The sequence below is a fragment of the Mesoplodon mirus genome (assembly GCF_964341445.2).
Source record: "Mesoplodon mirus genome assembly, chromosome: 2".
In the NCBI taxonomy this organism is placed as follows: domain Eukaryota; kingdom Metazoa; phylum Chordata; class Mammalia; order Artiodactyla; family Ziphiidae; genus Mesoplodon; species Mesoplodon mirus.
The window spans coordinates 200,331,130-200,345,700 of NC_138977.1; the positions used below are offsets into that span (position 1 = coordinate 200,331,130).

General features: G+C 47.1%; 1 protein-coding gene across 2 annotated transcripts in view; it reads right to left on the reverse strand.

Moving 5' to 3' along the window:
• Nucleotides 1-14,571, reverse strand: part of CRTAC1 (cartilage acidic protein 1) — a 137,298-nt gene that overhangs the window by 77,526 nt on the left and 45,201 nt on the right. The window lies entirely within an intron of this gene.

Sequence of the window (14,571 nt, forward strand, 5' to 3'; positions counted from 1 at the left end):
TCTCCTCTGAATATACACAGAGACAGAGAGACCACACTGGGAAACCCTGCTGGGACAACAGGAGTGAAGATTCCAAAGGTACGGCTAGCCCACACTGGCCGGCACCTCCTCCTCACCCCTGAAGCTGGTGGGCCGGCAGGACCCCAAGGGTGCACAAAAAATCCAGGGACAAGGAAACCTGGAATCCGGACTCAGAGGCTGCCCAGTCCCAGTGTCCCTGGGGCCATGTCGTCCCCATTTCCTGTCCATTTTAGAACCAGCTCCGCACCATCCCTAGTTAGTGCCTATATCTTCTTTATGTTTTCACGTGCTCCTCTTTTGCCTGGACCAGCGGTTCTCAAAGAGTGGTCTCCTGACCCGCAGTATCAGCATCCCTGGAGCTAGTTAAAAATGCGAATTTCTTAGACCCCAAACCCAGGCTCCTCACATCAGAAACTCTGAGGATGAAACCCAGAAAAATGTGGTTTTAAATAGGCCTCCAGGTGATTCTGATGCCCATTCAAGGTTGAGGACCACTGGCTTGGACCGTTGCAATGGTCTGTAATGATCTCTTGCCTCCAATCCACCCCTCAATCCGGCCACCAGAGCCACCTTCTTAAACATAGACTAATCAGCTCCAGTGCTCATCGCAGCCTGGCACATAGTAGGTGCACAATAAATCTTTATTGGCTGACTAAATGAAATACAACCTCTGCTTTCAAAACCTTGATGGCAACTCATGGCCTGTACAAGATAACCTGGAAACTCCTCAGTAAGGTAGAATCGTATTTGACTGTTACTTCTTGTTAGTACTATTTTTATTGGTAGCTATCATATGTGGAGCAATCTACTGACAATTTGGTAAATACCCTGCACTATGATATTTATTCTTTATTCCCTTTTTAAACCTGTCAGCCCTGAGAGGTAGAGGCAGGTAGGTGCCCTTTACGGATGAAGAAATTGAGGCTCAGAGAACTGATATAACTGGCCTAAGAACATAGAGACACCAAGTGATGAGCTGGAGTTCATTCCAGGTTTGTCTGTCTCCAGGGCTCATGCCTTAAACGTATTTCATTTCAAAATCAGATCTCAGTGACCATTTTACTATCTCTCCACCTACATGAGCTCTCAGGCTTCAGCTTGTGTTGTAAGCCTCTGTGAAGTCTCACTTGATCCTGTTTCAAGACAGAATGAACTACTTGTTAATGACACCTATGATCCGAGGCATTATGGTGGGTGTCTTATGGGCGACTGACAACCCTTCGATGAGTATTTCCTAAAGTGTGGTCACCAGATCACCTGCATCAGAGTCACCTGGGGAGCATGTGAGAAATGCAGAGCCCCAGGCCATGACCCCGCCCCCTCCCCGTCCCGCAATTCTAACCCAGTGGGCTTGGAGTAGGGTCTGGAGATGCCTCTTTCCTAAGCACCCCCTCCCCCAGAGTTATTCTGCACACTGATGTTCAAGGCTCACTGCCCTGGACCATGAGCTCATCTTGTCCACTTGGGTCCCCCCTCAGCAAATGCACAGGGTTGCCCCTTGACCCTTGACAGGCCGTCAGAGAATGAATGAATGAGCTCTTTTCTCTTAAAAGGATTGGGGTGGGGTGTCCCATAAAACACTCATAGGAGAAAAGAAGTCTCTGCAGAGACAGGCTTTCCAGATGTGGCACCAGCTGCTGGCACATAAGAAACAAGCCCGAGTGTGAATAGAAGCCACATGTTTCAAGCCACAAAAACTTGACACATTGACTCTGGCAAGGCTTGGCAACCACACGGTGCTGATAATGTTATTAATGCTGAATGTATTTGCCTGACCTTATCAGGCCTCATAAAGAGCACAGGAGTCTAACTAAGTTCAGATGCCAGCACCTCTAACTTCTTTCTCGGTAGCTACTGAGCCCATCATTTACCCTGATGTTCCTGAAATGACTGGTCTTTAAAACCAAAGGAAGCTGGTCATTAGCATGTGTAAGGCGCTTGTCATAATTTGTGCGGAGACCAATCTGGTGCCCAGAGATGAAGGGTATTTCATTTTCCCAGCCTCACCCCAGCCCAGCTGGTGGGAGACCCAGCCTTATCACCCCATCACACTCACCACTGGGCTCTTCCCTCCATCCCCTTCTATTCAACATGCACACAGATGAACTGGAAAGGACACTGATGGGCCTCCTGATCAAATGGGCAAATGACATAAAGCTGGGAGGGAGCCAGGATCCAAAAGGGACCTGTGGGTCAGGAGTGATTTATAGGGGCTGCTGGCAGGTCTTATACTTGGACCGTCTCCATCTTTGAAACAAATATTAAATAGTAACTTAAAATAATAGCAAATGATTATAGAGTACTGTGTGCTAAAAACTGTTCTAAGTGCCTTTATACATATTAATGTACTTAATCCTCAACACCATGCGAGGTAGGTTCTATTGTTATTCTTGTTTTAAAGATGAGGAAAGTGAGGCAGGAGCAGTTAAGTAACTTGTCCAGGGGATTTTAAACGTTATTGGATTGAACTTCCTTCTTCAGTTCCACCTGCCAAATCTCCCCTTTCTTTGTACTCCCAAGTGTACTTGAATACTCCCATTGATGGAGCACTCACTACCTCCAGAGGCAAGCCCCCATTTTTTGGGTAAGCTTCAACTTTGCAGAAAGTTATTGCTTATGTTGATTGTAGTGAATCTGTTTTTAAAAAATGGGGTGTTGAGTTGAGATATTAATATGAGGTGGCAGCCCCCCAAAGTACAGGTCATTGAAGTCACTGTGGCTTATACTAATAGAGATATAGTGTACCAACTGAAGGAGGTAACAGAGCCCTGCTCTTCCCTGGACTGGGCAGCCACACTCAGAGTGCTGTGTTCAGTTTTGGGCAACTCAATGAACTTGGGGTGCAGTTGTCAAACTGAACTGCCTGAAGAATGGTGATCTGTTCAGTGAGAGAAACTGAAACCAGGACTCAGAGGATCTGATAAAGGAGATGGAGATAACTGACTTGGAGATGAGAAGGTGGAGAGGTGAGTCTGACGGCTGTGCTGGAGAGTGGACTCAGGCCAAGGACAGAGCCCAGGTGAGTGGGTAGGCAGGAAAGGCTGACTTTCTAAAAAAGAAACGTTTACATTTGGGATAGTTTTAGATTTACAGAGAAACAGCATATATAGCACAGAGTTCCCATATATCCCATACCCAATTTCTTCTATCATTGACATCCTACATTATTACGTTACATTTGTCTCGAGTCATCAACTAAAGTCCATACTTTCTTCGGATATCCTTAGTGTTGACTTAAGGTCCCTTTTCTATCCCAGATCCCACCCATGACACCACATTACATTTAGTTGTCATGTCTCCTTAGGCTCTTCTTGGCTGTGGTACCTTCCCACTTTCCTTAGTTTTGATGACCTGGACAGTTTCAGGGGTACTGATCAGGTATTTTGTTGAATGTCACTTAGTTGGGATTTTCCTGATGTTTTTCTCATGGTTAGACCCGGGTTATGGGTTTTGGGAAGAAAAACCACAGAGGTAAAGACCCATTTTCATCACCTCATATCAAGGGTACGTACTATCAACAGGACTTATTCCTATTGACGTCGACCTTGATCACCCGGCTGCGGTAGTGTTTGTCAGATTTCCCCACTACACAGTTAGTCTTCCCCTTCCTTGACATACTGCACCCTTTGGAAGGAGGTCCCACACTTAAGGAGTAGGGAGTTCTGCTTCACCTCCTTGAGGATGGAGTATCTATATAAGTTATTTGGAATTCTTCTACATGGGAGATTTGTCTATTCTCCCTCACTTGTATATTTGTTCATTTATTGGTTTTATACTTTGGGTTATAATTCAATACTTCTTTCTGTTGTTGTTCAAACTGCTCCAGCTTTGGCCACTGGGAGCTCTTCCCATTGGCTCCTGGCCTCTTTAACATACCCATCATTGTGGATTTTTGATCACGTCCTTACATTCTAGCACTACCAGATGCTCCAGGTTCGTCTTGTATATTTCCTGCCCTACTCCTAGAATCAGCCATTTCTCCAGGAAGCCCTGGTTCCTTTTTTGAAGAATGTTTTCAGAAACAAAGATCTAGGGACTCGATGTGCTCATTGCTACTGAACTGTCCATTGCTTCTAGGCCCTCAGATGACCGAGCAAGGAAGTATACTAACCCATGTATATATACGTATCTATAAATATTTCTATATGTAACCATCTGTGTCTATATTAAGCTAAACACGAGGTCACACTGATGTCTCCAACTCTCATCCATTGCCACACGAATCGTTCTACCTTAGGGGAGGCTGATTTTTACGCAGCAACAGCAAACACATTTTGTGAGGTGATGGCTGTGCTAACTGACCCTATTGTGGCCATCATTTCAATATCTATGTGTGTATCAAATCATCTAGCTGTATACATAAATTATACAATGCTAGATGTCAATTGTATCTCAATGAAGCTGGCAGGGACACCATTAAAAAGACATTCTGCAAAGCTGGAGCTGGTGCTTATGCAAGCAGCGAGCGCTCTGTCACTGAGTATACTCCAGCACACGGGGCAACTACAAGGAAGGGGGAGATCTGGTGGGTGGAATTGGGAAAGTTAGTTCAACTTGCCCATGTTCAAGATCCCTTCCAGCCCTATGATTGTTGAAATAGTTGTGCCATATAAGGAAAGGGTCTATATGGCTTCCCCAAAAGATTCATTGCCTTTTGGGACTTCCCTGGTGGCGTAGTGGTTAAGACTCCGTGCTTGCAATGCAGGGGGCCCAGGTCTGATCCCTGGTCAGGGAACTAGATCCCACATGCATGCCGCAACTAAGAGTCCACATGCCACAACTAAGAAGCCCGCCTGCAGCAACTGAGACCGGGCACAACCAAATAAATAAATAAATAAAAATTAAAAAAGAAGCTATTAGTGCTTCATTAAAGAAAAAAAAAAAAAGAAAGAATTCATTGTCTTCTACCTTACAGGAGTCTAAGAGCTGGGCCAGGAGAAAGAGCTGATATTTAGGACAAATAAAGGAAGCACTATTCAACAAGTAGAAAATTTATGGCATTTGTAATCCAAAGAAAAGAAAACAAGCTTAAAATATGAATGAAACTCAAAAGGTTTTAACTTCACAGATGACAGAGTCAGAATGGGTCATGAAAGGGGAGTGGCTGGCTTGTGGGCAGGACACATGCCAGGGGATTGACATCTAAGGAGTTAATTCTGCTGTCCTTTTAAGAGTCCTGAGTGTGCATAGTCAGAGGGATAATTCTTTGTCCTACCATCGCAGCCCAAGGTCTAGTCAGGAAAAATGGAGCAGCACAGTGTCCAAGAGAAGGAGACAAGGAACTGACCGTCCTGAACACATGGAGAGGGCTGCGTTTCCCAGGAAGGCGATGCTGCTACAGTTTTAGGATGAGTTAGAAACAGGATGGCCACCCACTGCAGGAAAAAGGAACCCTCCTCAGCCCGCAGTTCTTCCTTCCTGCTAAAGCCCTGTCCAAAAAGACTGTAAAACACCTCTGGAGGAAAGAAAAAGAGAGATGAAGGGATACAGAGAGACTTCCTCCCCCAAGGGTGAGTCCCATCCCCAAATATCTTGAGCCAGTACATCTGGAGATGGGCTCAGAGATTTATCTTTTTCTTGTTGTTGTGGTGGTACACGGGCCTCTCACTGTTGTGGCCTCTCCCGTTGCGGAGCACAGGCTCCGGACGCGCAGGCTCAGCGGCCATGGCTCACGGGCCCAGCCGTTCCGCGGAATCTTCCCGGACCGGGGCACGAACCAGTGTCCCCTGCATCGGCAGGCGGACTCTCAATCACTGTGCCACCAGGGAAGCCCTCAGAGATTTATCTTTAAAGTAATCTCTTTTAGGTGATACTGATATTGGAATTTCTCAAGCACATTTGGAGCTACGCTGGTGGTCTTAATACCAGGACAATCCCAGTTTGTTTCTTGTTCTGGGAAATTATTAGGTATTTGGGTATTATGTCAAAAGTGCCCTGGTTGGGTGACAAATTATATAGTCATGGTTCTTAACACTGATATGTTCCTGAGCCACATAGGAGAGACTCATGAATCTGCAAGGCATCCTTTTGGCCAAGCTATTCCACCCCAGCTCCAATCTGAGAGTATATTTGTCCTTGAAAGTGAGGGCTCTCTATCGGGGATGGGGAGAGGTTCATGTTGGGGCAGGGAAGGGTTCTAGAATCTTCTGGGGTCAGGAGTATGGGGGCCAGGGAAAAGTAGGTTGATAAAGCTCCCTAGGTGTTTTGATGCTCCTCCCTTTCCCCAGCCCCTTAAGAATCACCGCTTTAAAGAAGGAGTGGATGGATATGAAGACAGTGCTGCCCTAAGCCCTAAGCCTCCCTTTGGACCCCTTGCTCTTCCTCTCTTTCTCCTCCTTTCTTTCTCCCAAGCCTGCATTTCCCCGTGTCAATATCAAAGGGCTGCCAGTGTGCTTCGCCCTGTTGATGACGGCTCTCGAGATTGAAGAGTTAGCTGATCTTTGGTCAAAAGTAAATGGAAATCTGAGACATTCACCATTGCCTGCTGGGGACCTCTAATGGGAAGCTCTCATATTCCCTCCATGCTCAGGGGAGATGGGATAAACCACGGGTGACCCTGCAGAGCCACTGATCTGAAACACAGATCCGATCACGTCTTTGCCCCCACCCCTGCCTGCTCCCAGCCTGCTAACCCTCAGGGTGCCAACCCCATGCTGCAGGGTGCAAACCTCTCCTAATGTTGGAGGCAGCAGCCTCCGCCCTGGGGCTTCTCCCTCTCTCGCATCCACTTCCTCCTCCTTGGTGACCTCATACAGTAGCAGGGCTTTAAATACCGTCTACGTGCTGACAACTTCCAAATTTGTATCTCCACCCTGGACCTCTTCCCTGAACTCCAGACTCATATATCCGGCTGCCTACTCCACATCGCTCTTGAATGTTTAATAGACGTTTCAAATGTAACTTGTCAAAAACGGAGCTCCTGATCGGTCCCCTAGAGCCACTCCTGCTCTCTTTCCTTTCTCAGCTGCTGATTTCCACGTGCTCGGGCTCACAGCTCCAAGTCTTATGTGACTCCTCTCACACCCTACACCCAATTCATTAGCAAATCCTGTTGCCTCTGCCTTAAATATAACCAGTGTCTGGTTAATTTCTCACACTTCTGCTGACCTCTGGTCTAAGCCCCACTACCTTTCAGCTGAATTGCTCTAAGATCTCCTCAACACTTGTCTTGGCTTCCCTCCTTTCCTTCCTTCGGTCTATTCTAAATGTGGAAATAGAGCTATCCTTTAAAGTGGAATTCACAGCACATCACCCCTCTGCTCAAAATCCATCTCCTAATGGCCTCCTCACTCAGAGGAAGAAGCCAAAGGCTGAGAAAGCAGCCCTCAGGGCCGACATGGTCTGCTGTTCTGGCCACACCCAGATATGATTTCTCACCACCCTCCCCTTCCTAACTTCGCGCCAGCCCCATGGCACCAGTGTTCCTGCCTCAGGGCCTTTGCACGGGCTGGACCCTTTGACTGATGACCATGGGGCTCCCTCTCTTACCTCCCACAGGGCTGGTCTCAGACTCCATGAGGCTCCCCTGACACCCAGCCCCAACACTTTACCTCTCTTTCCCAATTGATCCTTTCTCCTTAGCACTTACACCATCTAACATATTACATGGTGTGCTTATTATCTTGTTTAATGTCTCCCTCACTAGGACGTAAATTCCATGAGGGCAGGGATTTTGTCTGATGGTTCACAGCAGTATCTCCAATGCCTAGACAGCGCCTGACACAGATGGGAGGGACTCTGAGAACACTGGTGACTGTTTGAAGGAATCATTAATCTGTAAGCAGCACATATAAAGTAATAAGTAAAACACTACATCCTTAATAGAAAAATGATCAGAGGACACAAAAATAATTTACAAAGAAGGAATACATCCAGCTAATGAAGATACAAGAAAAAGTTCACCTTCATTAAGAATGCTCAAAGAAATGCATGTTAAAAAAATGACATGTTACTTTTCTAGTATCAAAGTAATAAAAATAAACCAAAAAATAATATCCAATGCTGACATGCATACTTTTTTTTTTTTTTTTTTTTTTTTGGCTGCACTGGGTCTTCGCTCCTGCAAGTGGGCTTTCTCTAGTTGTGGCGAGCAGGGGCTACTCTTCGTTGCAGTGCTTGGTCTTCTCATTGCAGTGACTTCTCTTGTTGCAGAGCACGGGCTCTGGGCATGCGGGCTTCAGTAGTTGCAGCACGTAGGCTCCAGAGTGTAGGCTCAGTAGTTGTGGCGCACGGGCTTAGTTGCCCCGCGGCATGTGGGAATTTCCCGGACCAGGGATCGAACCCATGTCCCTTGCATTGGCAGGTGGATTCTTAACCACTGGACCACCAGGGGAAGTCCTGACATGCATACTTATACACTGATAGAGTACAGACTTGTATAAAGTTTTTGGAAAGCAATTTTGCATACATGTCAAGAGTTTAAAATTTTTTTAGTATCTCTTGATCGATGACTAAGAATCTATTCTAGAGAGAGAGTCCAAAATTCAGATACAAGCTTATGCACACAGATGGACGAATGGATAAACAAAGTGTGGTATAGACACACACCTTAAAAAGGTGTATTTTAAGGAATATTATTCTGTCTTCAAAAGGAAGGAAATTCTGACACATGCTACAACAGGATGAACCTTGAAGACATTATGCTGAGTGAAATAAGCCAGTCATGAAAGGACAAATATTGCATGATTCCCCTTATATGAAGTACCCAGAGCAGTCAAATTCAAAAACATAGAAAGTAGAATGGTGGTTTCTAGGAGGTGGGGGGAGGGGAATGGGGAGTTATTGTCTAACAGGTCCAGAGTTTTAGTTTGACAAGATGAAAAAAGTTCTGCGGTTGGTTGGGGGTGACTGTAGTACAACAGTGTGAATGTCCTAATGTCAATGAACTGTGCACTGAAAACTGATTAAGACGGTAAGCTTTATGTTATGTGCATTTTACCACAGTTAGAAAAAAAAAGCTACTGAAGTTTTCTAATTACTGAATTAGAAAAAAAGGACTGAACAGAGAGCTGCAGCTAAGTTCACTAACAGTTTATTTATATCCCTTGGAGAGATAGAAAGTGTAACATATGTTTGTCAAAGATAAGTCTTATTATACAATATCAATGTTTAGCTTGTGGTATATACATTTATCTTTGAGAAAAGAAAATATATATTTTTTGGCCGCACTGCACGGCACATGGGATCTTAGTTCCCCAACCAGGGATTGAACCTGCGCCCCTTGCATTGGGAGCACGGAGTCTTAACTGCTGGACCTCCAGGGAAGTCCCTGAGAAAAATATTAAAAACAGAAAACAAAATTAAAAAACTATGTACAGTAGTAGAAATCAACATAATACCTATTGATAGGAAGATAGTTGTATACATTGTGGAATATCCATGTTATGGAATAGTACACAGTTGTTAAAAATCATTTTCACAAATAATTTTATAACCTGAAAGAATTCTTGTGCTATACTTCTGTGTCAAGAAGCAGGATGCCAAATTTGAAACACAACAAGAACTTAAGTTTGAAAAACAAAAAGCCTTATTTCATCGATTCCAAGGCACAGATTTCCAACCCCTACCCCCAACATTTTAACCCATCTGAAAAGGGGTTCCTCTCTCTCTGAAAAGAAGCATTGTGTAAGTGTAACTGCACATAAAGTAATGATGGTGTCTTAGATTAAATAAAACACAGTGTACGAGAAGAAGACTAAAAGTAATAGGCCAAAATGTTAACAGTAATTATGTGTATGTTTCTTTATAATTTTTCCACATTTTAAAGAAATTTTATAATGAGCTTGTATGGCTTTTAGAATCAGAAGGGGGAAAAAAAAAAGTATGTTTAAAAATCTCTCTTCCACGACTGCTCGCTGCCTGACAGGATAAAGCACAAACTCCTCAGCCCCTGTGCCCTCTGGCTTCTGCCTGCCTTTCAGTGACACCTCCCTCCCACTCTTCTCCTCACAGACTCCAAGCGCCAACACATTTTTCCTGGATCTCCAAATACAGCATGGTCTTTCATGCCTCCGTCTCCATGAAAATGCTCTTCTTCCCGCCTGAAATGCCCTCCGTGGCCTCCCTCTTCTGCCTGGTGAAGTCCTACTTATTTTTCAATGACCCATCTCAAAACTCCTGTCCTCTGAAGTCCTGTTGACTCCCCACCCAGAAAAAAACAGCTTCCTCTTCTGCGTTCCCCAAGCACTCGCTGCCTCTCCCTGCTCTGGCCCAAGATTTTGAGGACGGCGTCTACACTAACCACCACCCCCCATCCTGCCCCTGGGCCACACCTGGAAAATCTGACTCCTTCCCCTTTTCCCACTGGAACTCTTCTCCCAGGTCACCACCAACAACCTGCCAAGTTCTAATTCGAATGAAGATGTCTCAGTCCTGTTCTCCGAGCTCCCTTGAGACACTTCGTGGCCACCACTTCCTCCAGCCTGAACCCATTACAGCCTGGGGCGTCAGTGACATCTCCTGCACTGAACTTCTCCTCCCTGACCATTGTCACTGCACCTTCTTTTTGGACGGTCACTGAAATGCCTGTGTCCCCAGCCTCCCTTCCCCGGACCCATGGCTCCTCCTTGGAGGTTCGGCAAGCCTAAGGACAGGCCCCAGAGGTTCACGCATTGCCCACAAGGGTATGCAGAATTCTGTGACTGTGACAGCACGCATATCTCACCTGGGGACACAGCCACAGCATTCTTTGTCTCATGAAAGAACAAAAGGTTACAAATGATTGCCCTACACGTTCTCCACTGACCTCATCTACTTTTGATTTGAAGATAAAATATCACTTATATTTTTATCTCCCCTCCAAGAACTTCTGAACGATGGGTGCTGCGTGCTGTGTGCGGGAGATATTTTTGCATGGGGAAGAGGCGTTTCTCTGAACTCACAGCTCAGCCTGCTCTGCCCACACACACGAGGGGGAGGGGATGGAGTCTCAGAGACTCCCAGGAAGGCCTTGTGTCTGTGCGTAGTAGGGAGGAGGACTGGATAGAGTGAGGACCTGCCATGAAGCCACGACCCCAGACGAGGGAGCCGGCCAGGCATTCACCCTGGCGTGTAACATGCAGGCTAACTTTGTTGTACATTTCGTCTAATCATAACACCGAAGTCTGGCGCTTCACCCACCCTTTACTGCTCAAGCAGCAAGGTCATCAGCTTCTAACTTAGAAAAATATCAGACAGCATTGCTTAGGGCATTCAAATAGACAACTTTCTCCAGGACTGGCAAGTCAGCCTCCTTCAACACTTCACAATTTCCTTAAAGGAAAAAAAATTAATCTAGATGGGGAGAAATAGCTTTGGTGGAAACTGTCTCCAGGGCTGTTTAACTCTTGAAGATATAAAATGGATTGCACCTCTAATGCCGGGTGTCTCCCTGGCATCCCCTGCACCCCACCCCACTTCACCTCTGTCCCTCCTCTTGGGGTCAACCCCCCCGCCCCGCTTGTGCCTGGGAGGGGTGAACTCCGGTAACCAGGCTGGCTCTGGACTACCTGCCGTTCAGGATCAGGGAGGACCAGCTTGGATCCTAAGGCCAGCATTTATTCTGCCTGCTCAGAGATAGGAAAAAAGACCCTTTTCTTCTGCTTGATATATTTAGTAACGACCTTAAAGAGTCTGTGAGGCTGAATGAATTGGTGCATCTCACTGCACTGGAAGCAGCTGCCACGGCAGGCAGCGCAGACAGGAGGAGGGAGAGACTGGAGGAAAGAGGGGAAGGTGGGAAGGAGGGAGCCGTTCAGAGAAAGGGAGCGGGAGGCTGGGGAGAGGACAGAGGGAGAACTGAGAGCGGCAGGGAGGAAAGCCAAGAGGATGCACGGGCAGCGCCGAGAGGGGCTGGAGTGTGCACAAGCCCCTGGCTGTCTCCAGCGGGACTGGCCTGGAATCGATTCCTGGGTGACTCTGGAGGGGTCAGCGCAGGGAGGGGTGGCGGTGGGGAGTGGCGGTGGCCTGAGCCTCCGTTGAATCTGGCTAAATGGCAGCACTTAAGAGCCCTATGAAGGAATCCAATTTGCTCACAAGGAACGTCTACAAATTTATATGTTGGCTTTTAACACAAAATGCTACCAGACCAATCCCAGGGCGGAGAGGGACCTGGGGCCTGGCTCACTGATTTGGCTGGCTCTCACTCTCATCTCAGAGACTGTGGGGTGCGAGGGGCAGGCAGCTCCTGTCCCTGACCTCCCTCCTGGCTGGAAGGTTCAGAAGACTTCAGACCTCCCAGCTCCTGAGTACGGAGATGTGGGCTTTGCTGGGGGAGGGGGGAGGATGGAGGGATGGGGGTGGGGGGCTTGCCAACCTCTCTTTTCTTCCTTTTCTTCAGAGGAGAAGTAGCTGAAAGATTCAGCATCACTTGGCATCAAAAAGGAGAAAGAGGATTAACCCTGTCGGTACTTTGGCCCAGGTCAGGACTGAGCCTTCTTCCTTAAGGACACGGTGTTGTTGTCAGGTGGCATCATTCTGTTCACCCTGTCAGCCACATCTTCGCAGAGTGCTAATGGACCCTTTGCTCGGATGGCAGAAAGGTGCCCCTTCCTCCAGGCTGGTACAGCCCCCCACTGGGGGCAGGGCTGGGGTGGATTTCCGAGCCCTCAGCTCGCGGGCAGAGGCCCTGCCTAAACGCCACCTTCTCCTCTATACCAGGAGCCTCTCCCACCCGAGAGAAGGACCACCTGGCAGAGCTTGCTCCTGGGCTTGTCCAGTGAGGAACCAGCTGCTGTCTCTTGGGGGCCATGAAGCCATGGAAGGCAGAGGAATCTTCTCCTCTCTCGAGATGTGCCCCTTATCCCCCAAACACATCTTACATCTTAGTACCCTAAAGGGACCATGGGCACTGAGCTCAAAGCCCCGGTGGACATGAGACGGGCTGAGCTGGCCTCTGAGGACTGGAAAGGGTCTCCAGGGTAGGGGATCGGCCAGCCTAGAGAGCGCAATTCTTGGCTTTCTAGAGCTCAGAAAGGCAGGCTGCAGCAGCCCGCTGTCCTCAGGGGCCTCGCTGATTAGGAAGCTCAAAAGCCCACAGTGAAGGAGTAAACAAACATCTTCAGCAGGTCCTCAGTGCTTACGCTGCTTCTAACAAAGCTCAACAGAGTTGATTAGTGATTTTTTTTAAATGAAAGTAATAAAAAAGAAAACCAAATGTCTTGTACATGGAGGCGATAGAGTTTCATAGTTAGCAGCCTAGCCACTGGCTCCAGCCTGCCTGCGTTCAAATCCCAGCTCCCCCTGGACCAGTAGTTAGCCTGGGAAGTTACCTGGCCTGGCTGGGCTTCACCTGTCTCACCTGTAATATGGGGATGATAATATAGGCACCCACCTCACAGGGTTAATGAGATGATCAAATGAGCTAAAATGTAAAGCACTTCGAACAGCGTCTGGTACATGGGAAGAGCTTAATACATGGTAAATATTGTTCGTTTCACTAAAAATGCTCGTCCCCGGGTTGAAAGTCTATCTATCCCATGGGCAAACCAGATCCATTGCCACCCTTTCCACGACATCTTTACAGACTTCCCCAGTTAGAATTAATCCCTCTCCTACTAGCTCCCAGCCACACTCTGTTCCTGCCTTGAAACCCGGATTTGTCACATCCTATTTTGCATGCCAGATATTTGTGGATGTATCTACGGGCCCAACGCTAACAGATTACAATCTTCTTGACAATAAAGACAGCACCTTTTACATCTTTGTTACTTCTCAAGTCATTAGCAAGGTTCCTTCACACAGCCCGAGAAGCATTTGTTGAACTGAATAAAATGTAGACAAATACAGGTCAGCTCAGTCATTTTTGTTAATTTAGGTCCATGGATCATTTTGGTGAAAGGTGCGAAGTAGATAATTCCCTGAGCAAGTCAAGAATCTTTGCTGGACCTTCAGGATGTCGCATCAAAGTGGGAGTACTTGCCAAGCATTTCTATGCAGTTGGTATTCCCTGGCAGTTTACTGACAAATTAGTATTGGGTTCGCCTAGAATTTACGGGTAAGTTCTGAACAGCTGGGCCAGGTGGGCCTCTGACAGCTAAGCAGGCCCAGGTAATGGATAAAGGGGCTTCCACACGGGCATCTTTTGTGGCAGGTTCTAGGAGTCCTTTGGCAAGCTGCTCATCGTGACAGGAGTGGAACTGTGATGTCTGGAATACTATGGTCAGGGAGGAAAGCAGAGTTCCAGGAACACTGTCTAGCACATGAGCGAGATGGAAGCAAGGCTCGGGAGCTGTCGTTTCACCTCCGTGGTTTCTGGGAGCAGGGCACTGTGAAAGGTCCCCCAAATCACATCTTGTCAGTTTTTTCCCTCTCTGTAACAGTGGCTAGTGCAATGATGTTCCTGCTGTTAAAAAGAAAGCCAGCTATTTACAGTCTATGCTCGTTTTTTCCTGGGGTAGCCTTAATGGCATCTCTCCAGGGTCCCAATCCAAATTTGAGACTGGAGAGGCTTGGGGAGGGACACCAGCTCTGAGGCTCCAAGAGAAGCAAGACCTGGTTAGCAAGGCAACCAGAGAGCTAGAAGAAGACAGCTAGGCCATCCTTGGAAACATAACCGAGAAGAGAGGTGTTGGC